This window comes from Nothoprocta perdicaria, unplaced genomic scaffold, assembly GCF_003342845.1.
Source record: "Nothoprocta perdicaria isolate Ctin4 unplaced genomic scaffold, notPer1 scaffold_56, whole genome shotgun sequence".
In the NCBI taxonomy this organism is placed as follows: Eukaryota; Metazoa; Chordata; class Aves; order Tinamiformes; family Tinamidae; genus Nothoprocta; species Nothoprocta perdicaria.
This window is the reverse complement of record NW_020455821.1, coordinates 3,221,512-3,237,376: the sequence shown is the minus strand read 5'-3', so window position 1 is coordinate 3,237,376 and position 15,865 is coordinate 3,221,512. Positions and strand designations below refer to the sequence as shown.

The 15,865-nt window shown below is 39.8% G+C and overlaps 1 long non-coding RNA gene across 2 annotated transcripts in view; it reads right to left on the bottom strand.

Moving 5' to 3' along the window:
* Nucleotides 1–1,034: 1,034 nt before the first annotated feature.
* Nucleotides 1,035–15,865, bottom strand: part of LOC112955410 — an 84,147-nt gene continuing 69,316 nt past the window's right edge. The window contains exon 5 of one of the 2 annotated variants that reach the window (XR_003250882.1): nucleotides 1,035–1,255. This is a non-coding gene — a long non-coding RNA (uncharacterized LOC112955410). Of the gene's footprint in view, nucleotides 1,256–3,193; nucleotides 3,571–15,865 lie in introns of those variants that run through there. The other variant, XR_003250880.1, reaches the window with a different exon arrangement.

Below are 15,865 nucleotides of genomic sequence, written 5' to 3'. Positions count from 1 at the left end.
AAATGCCTGCGTTGTGATTAAGCAGCGTGAACCAGGTGAGTCCGGCTACCTGCCACCCTCAGCCACTGGCTCCTCAAACCAGAGCAGACCATTCCTGTGCTCAGCACAAGGACACACTCACTCCTGCTTCCTTCCTCCCAGAGCCCAGCTCAGCATCCATGCRAAGGCTGGACCCACTTTCCTTCTGTTACATCAACTTTCAGGGCATGAACCAGGTGTGCTCACTCCATCTGGATGGAAACCTTGCTGCTGTCTCTCCCAGTCACAAAGTGGAGTCCCTTGCCCTGAAGRAGCACGTGAGCGGCACCCAAAGAGCGAGACCTCAAAGCAGCAAACTCAGGAGAAGTTTTAGCTGTTGGCCAGATCTGTTGGTTTATCCGTTCTAGTGGCCTTTAGCTCCAATCTCTACAAAAAGTACATTATGATACCAAGGACAGAACTGGTTTCCAGCAAAGCCTTTGATTCCTACCTTTCATGGAAGAAAGTATAGGGTAGGAGGCAGAGAACTTGCCCTTACAATATGTTTTCYTTTGTTGAAGAGATGACACTACTGCTTGGCAAATACAGTAAGGAGGTACCCAGGACACTAAAAGCAAGACCTTCAGCAGGCAGTAGTCCCAAAACTCCAAAATATTCAAAGGCCAACATCACCTAACCAACAAAACTGCACAGAAAAACAAAACTGGAAAGAAAAGCCTGAATTTGGAAGCAGTTAGGGCAGCAGACTTCCATGATTTATATTCCTAAACAGTATCTAAATGTAACAACAAGAGCACACAAACCGAACAGGGCACTTCATCCAACAGTAAATTTAAGCAGTGAGCAAGGAAAAAAGAGGTATTTTCTGTTTGGGCTGCATCTTTTAATACAAGGGCACTGAACCACAAAACAACCTCGTTTAAGGGAGAATGAAATACAAACTTTTGCATTTATACTTTTAAGTTTACTACTGCCTTATTTATTCAGACTTTGCAAGAGACAGTGCGAGCAGAAGTTGCAACCCTTGATGCCAGGACATTTAGTTATGATGAGCTTGAAGCAATGAAAGAAACCACCAGGGAACCTTTTTCCAGGGGAATTATATGCTTAATTCTTTCTTTCATCATATAAAATGGACCCTGCTAAGTGATGGCAGGAGAGACAGTTACCCTTTCTTACRTCGGCTGCAGGGTACTTAAAATACCACAATTTTCTGGCTCGTTGTTCCCAGCTCCACAGTCTGATTTGTGTTTTGGAACTATTGATCTTCCCAAATCTGTCAGGAAAAAATAAAATAAGATAAAGCTTTCTAAAATCAGCTCATATTAACAAGTTATTTTTGCACAACTCATATTTTTTCTCTAATTTGAACTGTAAGAGCAACATATTTTGAACTTTTCTCAGTTAGCAACATCTTGCAAAGCTTATTTTTCAGAACCTAACTTCTCAGAAGGAATGAGATTTTCAAAGGAAACAAGGACACAGAGTGCACAACTCATACTTTAGTGACAACACAGGTGCCAGACTTTCCCTAGGTCATGATATTTCTGTTGCTTGCTTGTAAGCAAACCTATCTTCAGTGGAGTCCTCATAAAGATGCCCAAGTGTGTTCTGTTTGGTTTTGCATGCAGCCCGTTTGCTAAGCACACCACACAGCAGGCCTTCCCTGCATACAGCCAACACAAAATTTCCATATATGAGCTAACATGACCCACATTTTCTTTTTAATTCCTAGGTAAATAGCACATTTGCCTTCACAGAYGTGACAAGGTAACTTCTAACATCTCAGTATTTCACAGACTGCTTTGCTATCAGGACCTAAAATTTGTCACCCACTTACTGTCCAAAGCAACTACACATTTATTTCACCCCAGTCACACACACACACTCATCTAGGGGAGGAAGCCTCTTCTTGCTTGAAGGAGTAGAGCTCAGAGTTACAAGCTGTCCTTTCCACTCAAAAACCTCTATCTGCAGGAGCCGAACGGCTTTTCCAATGTGAAACAAAACTCATTTAGGAAATGGGCAGATTTCCAGAGGAACTGTCAGAAGGCRATGAGACTGCGTGTCAAACAGACAGAAGTGCAACCCTCAGACGGCAGAAAGGAAAACACTGCCGAGCCCACCAAGGAGCTTCTATACTCATCAAGTCTTACCAGTCAACTGTAAAACAGACCAATTGTTTCCACTTTAATTACAATCCTYGTTGCTAATAGCACCGTTTTCAGCTGAAAATTATTTTGCAATTATTTTGCCACCAGAAAGCTTTGCATGCAGGCCCCCTCATTGAGCTAATGAGAAAGCACTGAGTCACTCCATGTATGACAATACCTGAATTTGTTTCTTTTGTAAATGAGAAGATTTCCACCTCTCAGGTGATTCATCTTTCCAAACAAAGAATCTGACACACATTCAGTTGCAGGGGAAGTATATATATTGCTATTAATGTTATGAAAATAACTGGGCATCAGAGCCTGATAAGTTTAGCTGAAAACGGTCAATAAATTATTTAGTTCACAAAATGCCATTATGTGTGGGGTTTACTTAATTGAATAGAATAATTTATGTTAAAACCTAGAAAAAAGATCAATGCAGATGGCTTGTGAGAATGATTGAGTTTCAGTGAAGGCAATTTGATTTTTATCCCTCATTATAATAATGTTAAAGGGAAAGCATCAACTTTGGTAAAAATCAATATTTGATGAGTGCCTAGGCCATGAATTTTAACTAGAGGTAGAACGGAGGTAGGAATAGGTGTAAATAATTAATAACTTCCATACCCCGAACAAATAACTGTTTTGTTTTGGAACAAATGTCTATTATCCAGAGATCCTTCTGTTCTTATAAAAAATAATTCAGTAATGAGTGCTTGGCTTTTAAAATTCTTTTTTTAAAGTGACTGGCAACATCTTTAAAGGACTCCTGCAAGATGTTTAATCTTTTTATAGGCAACAGAAGGTTAAAATATACATTTTTTTTCTTTCTTTTTTGAAAAGAATAACACACATCCCATTTTTCTATTTCTCTTTATACAGGAGGTATATTGTCAGCTTTGCCATCAAGAGCTGTGCTGACTACAGACTGGTCAAATACTAAAAAAAGTACACATTTCATGAAAAAACAAAACTGTAAATTAAATCTGTACGCAGCCATTTGCCCAGAGCTGCAGCTGCCAGACAGAGCTGTGCCTTTAAAGCAACCTGTACAGTCTGTTTAAAGCACAGTCTTATCATGAAATATTAGTCAAAGTTACGTATTTGTTGTTCTTAGAAGAAAGTATGATCAAGATGACATGAAATCACTGTATATCTTTAATTTTGCTTTGTAAAATATTTCTTCCTCAATCAAGTATCCAAGCCCATTTCCAATGGCTTGCTTACCACGTGCCTTTCACATAAACCCCTTTTACCAAAGCAGCATCAGAGCAGAGGCAGTGTGGACCAGCTGGTGGGCCTCTCTTCCACAGGCTGTTGGTGACATTTCCATTGCCCTGACCCTGCCACAGCACTGACTGGCCTACAAGGTTTCTCTTACACCACCTTCTGTTGGCTCAGATGAATTAGATGGCTTGTCAGGGCAAGTCACGTTCAGCTATAAAACAGGAGAAAAAAAGAAAAGAAAAAAGAAAAAAATGTCTAATATTTCTCTATTGCAATAGTAGGCTCTTGCCWTTTGTTTTACACAGGAAAAAAAGGTGCAGGGCAGAAACTCAATACTTAGTGCATGGAGTAGCTGGAGCCTCCCAAGGGGTACAATGCAACGTACAGTTGGGGACACTCAACTCCCCGCAAAACAAGAAGAAAATCAGTGACTCAGACCCACAGCTAGTGGCAAGACAACCTGCAAGGAGGATGCATCAGGTTCAGGGGGAGGAGGATTCCCAGTGACTCCCTTGGCGCGGAGGTCACATCTCTTGAGACTACGGAGGAGGCTGCCTCACAGATCTCACATACACACGTGGGTCAGGCGCCACCGAGAGCCCTTAGATTCCTCGTACCCACCACTGGGCCAGCACTAGAGACCGTCACAGAGGAAACTGCTGCCCTTCAACAGCTTCCCAGCAAGGCAGCGATTTGTTTGACCCAAGGATTCAACAGGTCACTGATTCTTTTCCATTAAGTCTTTGGCTCAGAGTGAAAACTTGACTGCTGTTTTTCAAAATGTCGTATTAACATCAGGTTGTGCAGCAGATTATGGAGTGTAGAGACAGTAAGATAATAAAAAATGGAAACTTTACACTAGAAAGGAGGTCAGCTAGGAGGCAAACTGCCGCSTTCGCTCCAGACTTGGTGCGAGACTCTGCTATGCGATGCACTTTGCAAATGTTTACAGTCAACTTGCTGAAGTTTCCTCTTATCACAGAGAAACATCCCATATGTGGGCTTGAAAGGAAGCGCTCCGCACAGCAGGGATTACAGGTTAGAATAATAAAGCAACTTCCTGCAAAGCTTGTGAATCTTCTGTTCCACGGTCTGAACCTTACGGTTATCATTCACTTTAATATTTACTTTTAACGTGCAATCCCTTTTAACATCTATTTCTCAGCTCAAACTTCCTTTCTCTTTGTAGCCAGACCCAATATGGGATTAACTCAGGTACCACAACATTTAGAAATATTAATAAGTTAGTCACAGGTCTTCCTATGCAGATGATACAACACAGACAGCAACTCTTCTAAGGCCTGTATTATATCATCAGCTAATTTACTTTTTTACTGGAATCCTCCTGGCTACAAGTTCTGTCACTACAGCTGGGGTTGCCACAGAGTTTCTTACCACGTCTCCTGCCATGGGTTGAGGAAAAGTGCAATACGATTTTTATCAACCCTCATTTACATGAGATTACGCTCCAAGCCACTCCACAGAAATCAATTCACACCTCTGCTGCTCGCAGCAAAACCGCATCTAGAAGTGAAAAAATTAAAGTGATGGGAAACTGAAGCTAAAAATCATGCCTGAATTTTACCCTTGAAAAGTTCGATTTTCCTTGAAAAGCCAAGTTCCCTTGAAGTCTGTCTATTTTCAGTGGCACCAAATACGAAAACTTTGAAAGGGAAGGAACAGCAGCATCAGCAGCATTTGCCAGCAATAGCTGCAAAATTCAGTTAGCGCAAATCAGTCTGGACACTACAAAGTTTATTCACATTTTACCCAAAACCGATAACTCTAAACACCCCAAAATAACCCTGAGTGTGTGGAGGGAAAGGAGCGTACTTCAAACTACAGCCCTTCTGATATTTGTGCTTATTTTTGAAACAAAGTTCCGCAAGTTTGGGAGACTCTCCACCTCTCGTCTGTCTGCTGCAGTGCCCTTAGGTGCATCCTTCCAACATGCTGCAGTTTTGTTTTTGTAGTTCTGAGTCTTGCGATAGCACACAGATGTGTCTTAGTTCACACTGCACTTCTACTTTGCTTGCTTGCCACCAACATGCACGAAGTCATCTGCACAGAACGGACTTCACAATTTTACACCGTCTGGTTAATGACAGTAACATCAGCTGGAAACCACTGCAACGAAGTAGAAAGCAAGTCTTTCATGGCCAGTTTTCCTCCTAGTCCCAAACTAGGGACTARAGGCATGTGTAATGGTAAGAAACACTGCACCAGAAGAATCTTGAGGCAGCAGAATCATCATCTACAAACTTTTAGGATTTCAGAGGGCTACAATGAGAGAAGGGTGCCCTATTCCCAAAGCACAATTCTGTACTCTCTCCTAGAAAGATCCAGGCTGTCTCCAATAAGCCAAATTGGCAGAAGAGTGAACAAACCTGCAGTGCTCTGCGCTCTCACATCATAGCATGAGAAAACTCCCTCAGAGCTGAACCACCTACTTCTACAGCACTGGGCACTTTAGATCGATGCTCTAAAACACCACCTGAAGGAAACTCGTAACTCACGCCAGGGCTGTTTGCAGATCGGGGTGTCTGGAAACTATGTAAACCACATATCMCCAGCTCCGAGTCAAACACAGGTCACTCAGGGCAGAGTATCCGACCATTTGTCATGTGCAGCTGCCCAGGAAGCCCCATGACAGCTGCTGAMTTGCTCCTGCCTTGGACTTGCTCCTTGCCCAAGAAGGAAGTCGGCCTCGGAAAGCAGGATCGCTTCTTGAAGCTTTGGGMCAACATTATACAAGTATGAAAGCTGTAGAAGGGTTGAGCATGAATGTGTTTCTAGAGAAAGAAGTGGAATTTGCATCTCACTCATTTGAACCACTATAAACCCATCTAATCACTCACACACTTGTAGTCTCTTACTCTGAGCATGTTAGACTTTTCATCTGTGTCAATCATTCCTCGACATGTGTCGGTGATACAAATATTAACTTTATTTTTACTTATGAAAAATGTTTTAAACTCTCATCCCTTTCTAAAACATAGAAAGATTAAATCTATATCTAGTTTTGTGTTGAGGATAGGATTAGAAAACAAAATGTTTACTCAGTTTATTTTTTTTTCTTAAGAAAAGCATTTTGTATCCACAGTGTGAAACCCACAGGCTTTTCTTGCGAGGGAGCCAAAGATGAGGACTCTCCTGTATTCTGGTCTGAGACTAAAGCTCTGATCACAAAACATGCAGTATTTTAACAGAAAGCAATATATTACGGTCATGAGCAGGCTTTCATCTTAGACTTCCTCTACATGGAAGGCGTATTCCACCAGCTCTATTGCAAACTCTCAGGGAAGAGATACAGTAATTCCTAACTCACACTGCAATCAGCATCAGACTTCTCATTTGTTACCAGAAAAACGGCACAATGCAAATATTCAAAATAAAAATAAAAGAAAAAAAGGAAAAAAAAAGACTACGATTCAATTTTATGTTGGGAAGCTCCCCTAGAAATATTATATGGATTATCTATGGATGACAGAGAGCTTAGAATATAAATATTATAAAACAGCCTTACCCATTTTTGTTTTTTCTTAGAGATTTCTAATTTTGATTTTAAAAATTAGATACTTTTTTAAAAAATTGTTTTATATATTGATGATGCTCTTTGCCTCTTTTTTTTTTTTTTTATTCTTTCAACTCCATATGATGCTCTTTTATAAGGAACCTAGAAAAAAGTCTAGGCATATCCTAAGGAATAATCTAAATCATAGACCTCTTAAAAGTAATGCCATATTTTACCTCAAGCAATACCACATGCAAAAGTGGACATCTGATTGACAACCATATTAATTTTTAATRCCAGTATTTGCAGTTTTTGCTCTTGCACAAGACATTTTGATTATAATATAGTGTTCAGTAAAAGCACTTGTCAGTCAAAAGGACAGAAAAAACATACACAAAAAAGATGGAGTAGGTGCACTGAAAATATAAACAAATAAAAACAAAGTARCCACATTTCATCTCCCAGTATGGATCCCCACAGAGACCAAGCTGTGGATCTGAGCTGGCCAAACAGATAGAGTAAAACTCAGAGATACAGAAGAATAACACTGCCCTTTTTTTTTTTAAATAAACCAAAGACATAAGAACAGAATTAAGCAGTAATGTAGTGGCGACAGTGGTACCCAGTCCTTTTATTTTTTTTTTTTAAGTCATACTTTTCAATTAATGGCAGTTTTAAGAAGCYATAATGTCCTATTGAAGTACATTTTATATCTTATAGATAGCACAGGCCACACATACAAATACAAATACTTGCATATTTGTATATTTTACATATTGAGATAGCTTTATGTAATGATCTTGGCTAAGTTTTCAATGGCAACTTGAAGATCACAGTCTTTATATGCCACTGTGTTGTGTCGTCTGTTTCTTTCAGGGTGTATTTTATACTAAAACTACAGAATGCCTTACMAGCCTGTATATTGGAAGAGAAAGTAACTTCATCGTTTAAGTTTGGAAAGCAAAAATTCTCTCACCTCATTTTCCTAAGAGCATTAGTTAATAGACAAATTTTTTGTTTCTGCCATAGAAGTGGCAAAAACTTGAGGATAGATAGAAATAAAAGGAGCAATGACAATTCTCCTTCATCCCCCCAGACYGGTGTTACAAAGAACCATGAGCTAAAAAACCCCATAGCTCTTCTTCTATATTCAGACTGCTTTCAGCCAGAGACACTTAAAGCATCTTTACACTACTGCTTTTAGAATAGCCCCCCCAAACCAAAAACATTCCGCTGCAGATAGGCTTTTGTGTCAAAAGGCATTTTCTGAAGTAGCATTTATCAAAAACCAAACAAAAGATAGAACAATCTAATCAAAATACTGAAATGACTGTCTGACTGTATTTTAAAAATCATAACCTAATTAGAACCGAATTGATTTTTCCGTTAGCATGAAATTAAAACTAATTTCCCTGCACAATATTTACCCTAATATTCCCCAGATGCAAATACAGCCTCATAAAACATTTGATAAAAAAAGGTTTCTAATTGTTTCCTGATTTCTTTCATTACATCATCAATTGTATTTATGCTTCTTAACTATCCTTCTTGCTGTCTACGTGGAAAACACATTAACGAAGGCAGAGACAATGAAACACTGCTGAAATTCTTTAACTGCTCAGATAACATGGGCAGATAAAGAGGTATTTTTCAGAGGATCTAGTTTTTCATTTCCTTTCCTAGCCAAACCTGCTCCTAGGATGACTTCTCCTATATTAATGTTACACTTAGACTGATGAACAGCAAAAGGTGGCAGACGTTCCCCGTTCAATTTCTCTTAAAGAAATGGGCTAGAAAAGTACATTTGTCACCAAAAGAAATTCCTCTGTCATCCTTCAACATATTCACAGTTTTCTCCTCCAGTGTCATATCTCCTGCCTTAGGGTCTTCCTTTCTCTTTTCCACAGAGGAAGTCCCTCAATTCCTGTCGCGTAGGACAGTTTGCACGTGGGGAAATTGAACACTGAGACACTACCTCACTCAAGCACAGACACAATCGGATTTATAGGACTGTAATTGTATTTGCTGCCTTARCGAGGAATGTATGTTTCTACCCAACCAGGGCTATTCTTAATGCAATATACTCTTGACCTTGAATGCTCATTGGGCCTACGTGACCAGCGACCATCCTAGAGCGTCCTCCTGCTTTACAGCTAGGAGAGCAAACACAAAGTGCTATATAAATATCATGAAAATTACTTTTTAATTGTCTTAGGAAAAATAAATTGTAGAATGGTCACCTCAGAACTTTTTTTAAAATTTACATACCTATGCATGGACACACATTTCATCTTGCAAATAGAAAGGTGATTCCACTGCAAAGAAGTTCAGTGCAACACTATCACTGAATGTTAATTATCCTCCCAATTCCTCCTTATTTCAATAGAAACCAATGTTTAGAAACTTCTGGCTTACCCTTTTTCCAGAAATACCTTTTCTTTAGCCATTAAAGTGAAGCAGACGCCTTACTTTATATATGCATGCATGTGAATATATACATAAAAAACATTCTCATATCTTCTTTCTTCATTTATGAACGTTTTCCCACGCTGCAGGAGGCAATGGTAGATGTCACTTGCTCTAATACACAAACTAAAACATCCCCTCTGACTAGGAGATTTCACACATCCTTATTATAAAACTGTGATGGCAGCATCTCCCAGGGTAGGCCTGATGTTAAAATATTCAAATAAAGGAGAAGGGCAATGCCCTTGTGGTGGAGCTACTTTTCTGTACTTGGACTACAAGCCCTCTGGACAAGAGAGACTTTTGCTGTGGGATCATACAGTTCATCTTGCAGAGGGTGTCTTTGAGAGAGGTATCTCTCTTGCTGCGGTAGAAATAAGTGTTAAATGTAAACTAAGAATTGGGAAGTTTACCTACAATTGACTCCTCAAGCCACAAACCTGAGGAAATCTTTTGTTTGTTTTTCTCTCCTTTTTATCCTCAGCCTCCCAAATATAAAGTGAATTTAATATCCTTTGACTAATTTGCCTGAAGCTTTTGAGGGGAGTCTGTAATTCTCCAATAGCCACTATAGCATGACAAAACTCTAGGGTGTCTTTTCACCTCTTTCACCCATATCAACATAACTATCTACTATAAATCATCAAGGCTAAAAAAAAATATATCCTCACACCAACTAGGGATAACATAAAACAATTCTACTGTTATCCCTGTAATTTGTCAGAAGAATAAGTCAAGACTCTGCTGTAGAGGAAGACATAAACTGACTGAAACACTTCCATCAACAAAACATAAATCAGATAAAGTGCATATGTTTCCATTCTAAACATTTAAGCAAGCACTGGACTAAGGAAACCTCCCACTTGAACCAAGCTATACAGAGTAGATGAATGCAATTTCCTTCTTCCTCCTCTAAACAAGAGTAACACAGAGGTTAGATTGCTTCATCAGGGATGGTGGATGCTATTGCGTAGATTCCTCTATCTAGGAGAAAATAAATAAATACAAAAAAAAACCTGTAATACTCACAATTATGTAAGTCTTGTCATGTGCCATGGAAACTCAGTAGCAGGGATGCGTTTCACTGCGAAATGCCACTTAGTTATGTGGTTTGGGCATGCAGCCACCGGAGTGCTGCATATTTTTCTATGTCACTGCAGAAATTCTCTCATGTTGATGACACTGTTTGGCAGACCATTAGCGGAGCCTTGTGAACATTTACCGTCTTTTATAGGACTCTGCACATTACCTACATGGAGGGGAAAGGGAACCGAGAATGTTCTATATTTTCCCAGCTCTTTGCCTTTAACACCAACTTGCCAACCAGCACTGTAAGTTATTTTTGTGAATGGGTGAGCAGAGAATCTCACAGACCCCCACACAGAGCACCTCCAGTGAAAGCAGCCTTAATAGATTATCAGTTTTAAAATATGTGTTACAGTCCAGCAACACAAAATAACATTGCCGTTTGGGATAAATACACCATCTTTTCACTATATCACAAGTTAATCTTAATGTCTGGTCCAAATTGGTATCACATTAAACCCACTGTACAACCTGTGCCTACTCACAGCAATTATAATAAAAAGTCGTTTTCCCCCCCCACACACAAAATATATCATTAAAAGTAACACTAAAAATATGTGTTAAAATTTGTGCCAGGAGGTCTGTTCTACTGACTTTGAGGCAAGGCTTTCAAGAGTGAGCACTTGTTGACATGAAAACTTTGTTAGATGTCAAGCTTTGCCCTTTTTGGTAAACTTAATAAAATTATAATAAATGTGTTTTTGTCACTGCCATCGCTCAATGATTTTGAAGCATTTATTATATACCAGATGTCATGTGAAGGCTTTGGGTTTCAAAGTGACATAAGAGGCATCGGAACAGCATGAATTCTAGGCCAACATATTGTGTGTGTGTCTGTCTCTATCTGTCATAGCAATGATAAGAAAGGGCAAGAATGCAAAGGCACTTGCTCCTCTCCAAATATAATCACCGTGCTCTGAAATTCCTAAATAACAGCCTCGAATCACTTGTTGGGGTGAACAGAAATGGTAATCCTGGACTGGCCTAAATTAGCTCAAGACCACCACATCAGAAACCTGTCAGAGAGAAAACTGACGGCTCCAGACTGCAAGGCCGCTTGTCTCATCTTACATATTCATCATCCAAGGAACCTCTTAACAACCCAAGCAACCAACAAACACAACAAGCGGCAGCTCACATGAGCGCCTTCCACTCCAGAAAGAACCCAGGGCAATCGCTGTGTAAGGAGAAGGGCTTACAGCAAAGGACAAGCCGTGTGAAATTAGGAAATTAAAGATTTCGGTGAGCAGGAGAAGAAAACACTTTAATCTGGAGATTTTTCAGGAAGTCTGGACGAATTGATTAATTTTCACAAAGTAATACTTTTTAGTGCTAGAGAATGCCACAAAATAAATGAGTGCACATTGCTTGGGGTCTCCTTCTTGGAAAATGACAAAGATCAAAGACGATTTTGTCTCTGAAAAATCAAAAATTGCTTGAATTCATACACCAGTTTATTCAACTCCTGTATTTTCCAACCATACAATTTGCATTGACTTAGGATACCAACACAAATAGATGGCCTAATATTCTCCATTAGGGTAAAATTTAATTTTTAAAAACAACAACTTGTTTTTGCAGTAAGGTCACTTCCTGAGTGTCACATATTAAATTATCAAAAAGGATAAGGCTGTGGATGCACAACTTTTCCTGTCCCTATGAAAAAAGTATCAAGATTGAAGATCAATCACTATCTAGACTATCAAGATTGAAGATCAACACAATTCATACTGAGGAGAATGGTAACCAGAGTCTCTGACCTTCCTCAAAATTCAAAAAAGCTGTAATTAAAAATGACAAGTCACAATCAATATGTACATCTGTACKTATGCAGATGAACATGACTCTACCYGCACTCTGAAAGCTGAATATTTGTCAGCAATCTTAATCAGTCATAGCTATGGYTGTCMAGAGCAAACTGGAACAACTCTGGGTGGTCTTAAGACTGACTGCCCCTCACACATTTGTATCAATTACTCACCCACCTGTATYACAATGTGCAAATTTTTATTACCTTATAAAAAGGCAAGTGTGAAATATGAAGCCTTGGGCTGTTGCTGTTCATTCCCTTAAGGGGAAAAAAAAATGCAGAGACACATCCACTCCCTAGATGTTCTRTAACTAGTTAAGTTTCATGGATATGTGAATTCTAAATATCAGAGTGTATTCTTTGGCTTTCAGTTCAGTGCTGCACTAATAGAGCTGTGTCTGCATAAGCAAATGGTACAATGTCATTGCCTTTTAGGATGATGAATAAGGCCCACACAGCACTGATTGGGCTGCAAGGTGGTGTAGTTTGTGCTTGCCAGTATCCTGCCTTTATCATCATCCTTCATCCATTCTGCAGCAAAGTCACATCTAGGGCTCTGGACCAGGGTCTAATRTTCCTGTGAAAATCAAAATTGTGCAACTGAGCTGCAGCCCCTGGTTCATCAAGCAAAATCCAGTCGCTAACTGACCAATATTCAGAGTTTTGGAGACAAAAATCACATACCCCCCTCCCAAGAGTAACTACCCTTAAAGGCTCCATGACTAGAAACTATAGGAGGTGTCCTGAAGCCTGAGAGTTGTAGTATTGAATGTTCTTGTTACGCAAAAATATCCAATCAGTTGAAAGCCTGYCCGCCACTGTGTGAATAAATGATTTTTGTTCTGCATGAGAACTTAAAGAAAAATGCTGTTTCAAGGTGACCTTAAGCAATTTTTTTCTTCTCCTGTCTCATCCCCCTATGTTTTGTATGGTTTTAGATTTGACCGATTAGCTTTGAAGAGTAGGCAGAATTCTATACAAGCACAGTTTGTTTTAAAATAGAGCCAAAATATTCCCTTTAAAAGTACTGAAACTTTTTTTTCCCCTCTCATTTTTTGGTGCAGCTGAAGYAATTTTAAATTTTACCTGAGTTTATTAATCATTGGTCTGCTGCCCAGTGAATATAGCCTCCTTCCATGCTCCCTCCCAACCATTTTATTTTTATTTCATTTTTAAATTTTTCTATAATCCTAAACAATTTTTGATTCTCTGATATTTTACCTTGCATGTATGGATAAGTATAAGCTGCACTCATTTTCAACCATCTCTTTTTCAAAGATCTCACTGCTTACTAGATAGACATTTCACTTTGTCTACCGGATCAACTTCTGTACTGCTTAGAACATAGTGAACATTGCTACCAGAAAACAAGACTGCCAGGGAAATTGTACAGACAACACCTATGTACATGGTGCTGTTTTGCAAAGAAAAAATGATAATCCTAAGAAACAGGGTGTAATTTTGGACCAATTTCAAAATGCCATCTTTATCAAAATTCTAACTACAGAGTGTGAAATCAATATATGGATGTTGCTGTAAAATTAATGAGCTCTTCAATAGGTTGTTTTGATATTTTTATCGGAACCATCTCTGATTTGTCTTTTCCTAAATTACACACAGACAGATGCATTGTTCAACTAATGTTGTACAACAGCACGAGAAGRATCTACAAGAGAGCTTGCCCTCTCCACCAGGCATATATTCCTCTTTCTCCAAAGATAGACATCAAAATTAAGTACATTGGCTTAATTCAGTTCCCATTGTAAGCTCAAATGGGATACAAAGTGAAATCAATATTAGCGAAATAGATCAGACTAGAATTAGAAGGTAATATAATTAGGTTGGCTTTGCTATACTTTGTAATTCTTATCTGCAGCATTTTGCCAAGCAGAATAAGGATATCTATTTTCTGAAACTGTAGGAGGTTTTCAATGCTATATCATCTTTATTTACTTCATTTGAGGGAGCACTTCAGAAAGAAGCGCTGTTGTATGTCCAYCTCTGTGGGATTTAGGTCTGCCTTATCTCATTAAGCGATCTGGACTCTGTGAGTACAAAGGAGATTTGCTTCTTAAATAACAAGAATTATTTTAAAAGTGCAATAATGGACAAGCGTAACGTGCTCTCTTCCCAGAACTGTGTGCTTTGCCTCTGAAGGGTGCGACAGCATCAGAGTACAGAAATGAAGGACTTTTGGCTCTGTTTCTGCAGTGTCACCCAGTCCTCACCAGAACCTCAGACAGCAGACAGGCAGCCCTACAGTGCATCAGTGGGATGGGGTCTGYAGCCTGTGTAGACACAGGCTAAGATCTCTGCAGGACTCCCCTGATGTGCAGCAGCCCTCCTGCACATTTCCCTTGCTTCAGTCACTCTTTGAAGGCTGAGCTGAGGTGCAGGGTCTCCTGCACAGAGCTGGTCTCCAACCAAGGAGGTCATCTCCAGGCAATCAAATGCAAATCATGGGCACCTTCTAAGGCCTGAGATGCACCAGTCTTCCCCCAAAGAATGGAGAATTTATCCCTGAAACCTAATATATATTTCAAGGATCATTAAAGGCTACTTAATTAAATTAACTTGGGAGACTGAAGATTTAACTGAAGTAAAATTCCATCTAAAATTGGTATTAAGAAAATACATAAATTAGGGATGTGCAATTTTTAACTAATGAAAAATGTGCCGAATTCTAAGAGAAACCTCAAGAACCTCAGATTCAGCTAAATGTGATGTTTGATACCTCAAATGGGACCTAGGCAGCTCTTTTCATGCAACAGACCAAGGATCCCACAAAAAGCAATGAACTAAAACAAATTAAAACTGGCCTAGCTAAAACAGCCTTCCACTAATGAAGAAAGCCTTCCCGTTCCTTAGCAAATGTCTTCCCATTTCTGGATCCCAAGCCTGTTGGTCAGAATTCCCCCTCATGGGTTTGGCTTCCCCCCTGCAAACTTATCTTCTCACAGCCCTGTCAATGGCAGAAGGATAACATTTCTGGCAAGAAATATATTTATATATGTATTCCTTTTGCACTGACAAAAGCAAAAAGAGGATAAGGCTTATTCTATGCTTCTCCTCTTTTGAGGCTACCTTTAATAATTTTATTCCTTTGGACTTCCAGTCCTTTTGGACTGGAATAATTTTATTCCTTTGGACTAAAAATTGCAACCCAAGTGCCTAGCCGAGCAGCGGCACACAAGCAAGGATATGTGGGAGGTCCAGGAAAGAACACATCTCCAGTAAGCTGCAAAAGAGCTCCTAACCTCCCAAAGTTACTTTAGCCCAACTGCTCTCCTCCTGCATCTCTTGTGAGTGGCTGYGACGAGGCACAGCATGGATTGACTGGAAGAAGCCCTTGTCCCCTTGCTCCATCCTGACACTGGTCCATGTGTTCCCAGCTGCAGTGGAGCAGGGAGTTAGAGCCCTCCGTCAGCAGCGCTCTCCCACGTCCTTCCCCCCGGCATCCACACGAGGAGGGCACGGCTGCCGAGCCTATGCCATATGCACGGCACTCCTGCAATTCCCCGGGGCCTCGGAAAGAAAGAGAAAGGCAGCGAGCGCTCTCAGGGAAGGRGAAAGGGAAGCAGGTTCGACACGAGGCACAAAACCGCTGCGAAGCAGATTACAAGCAGCTCT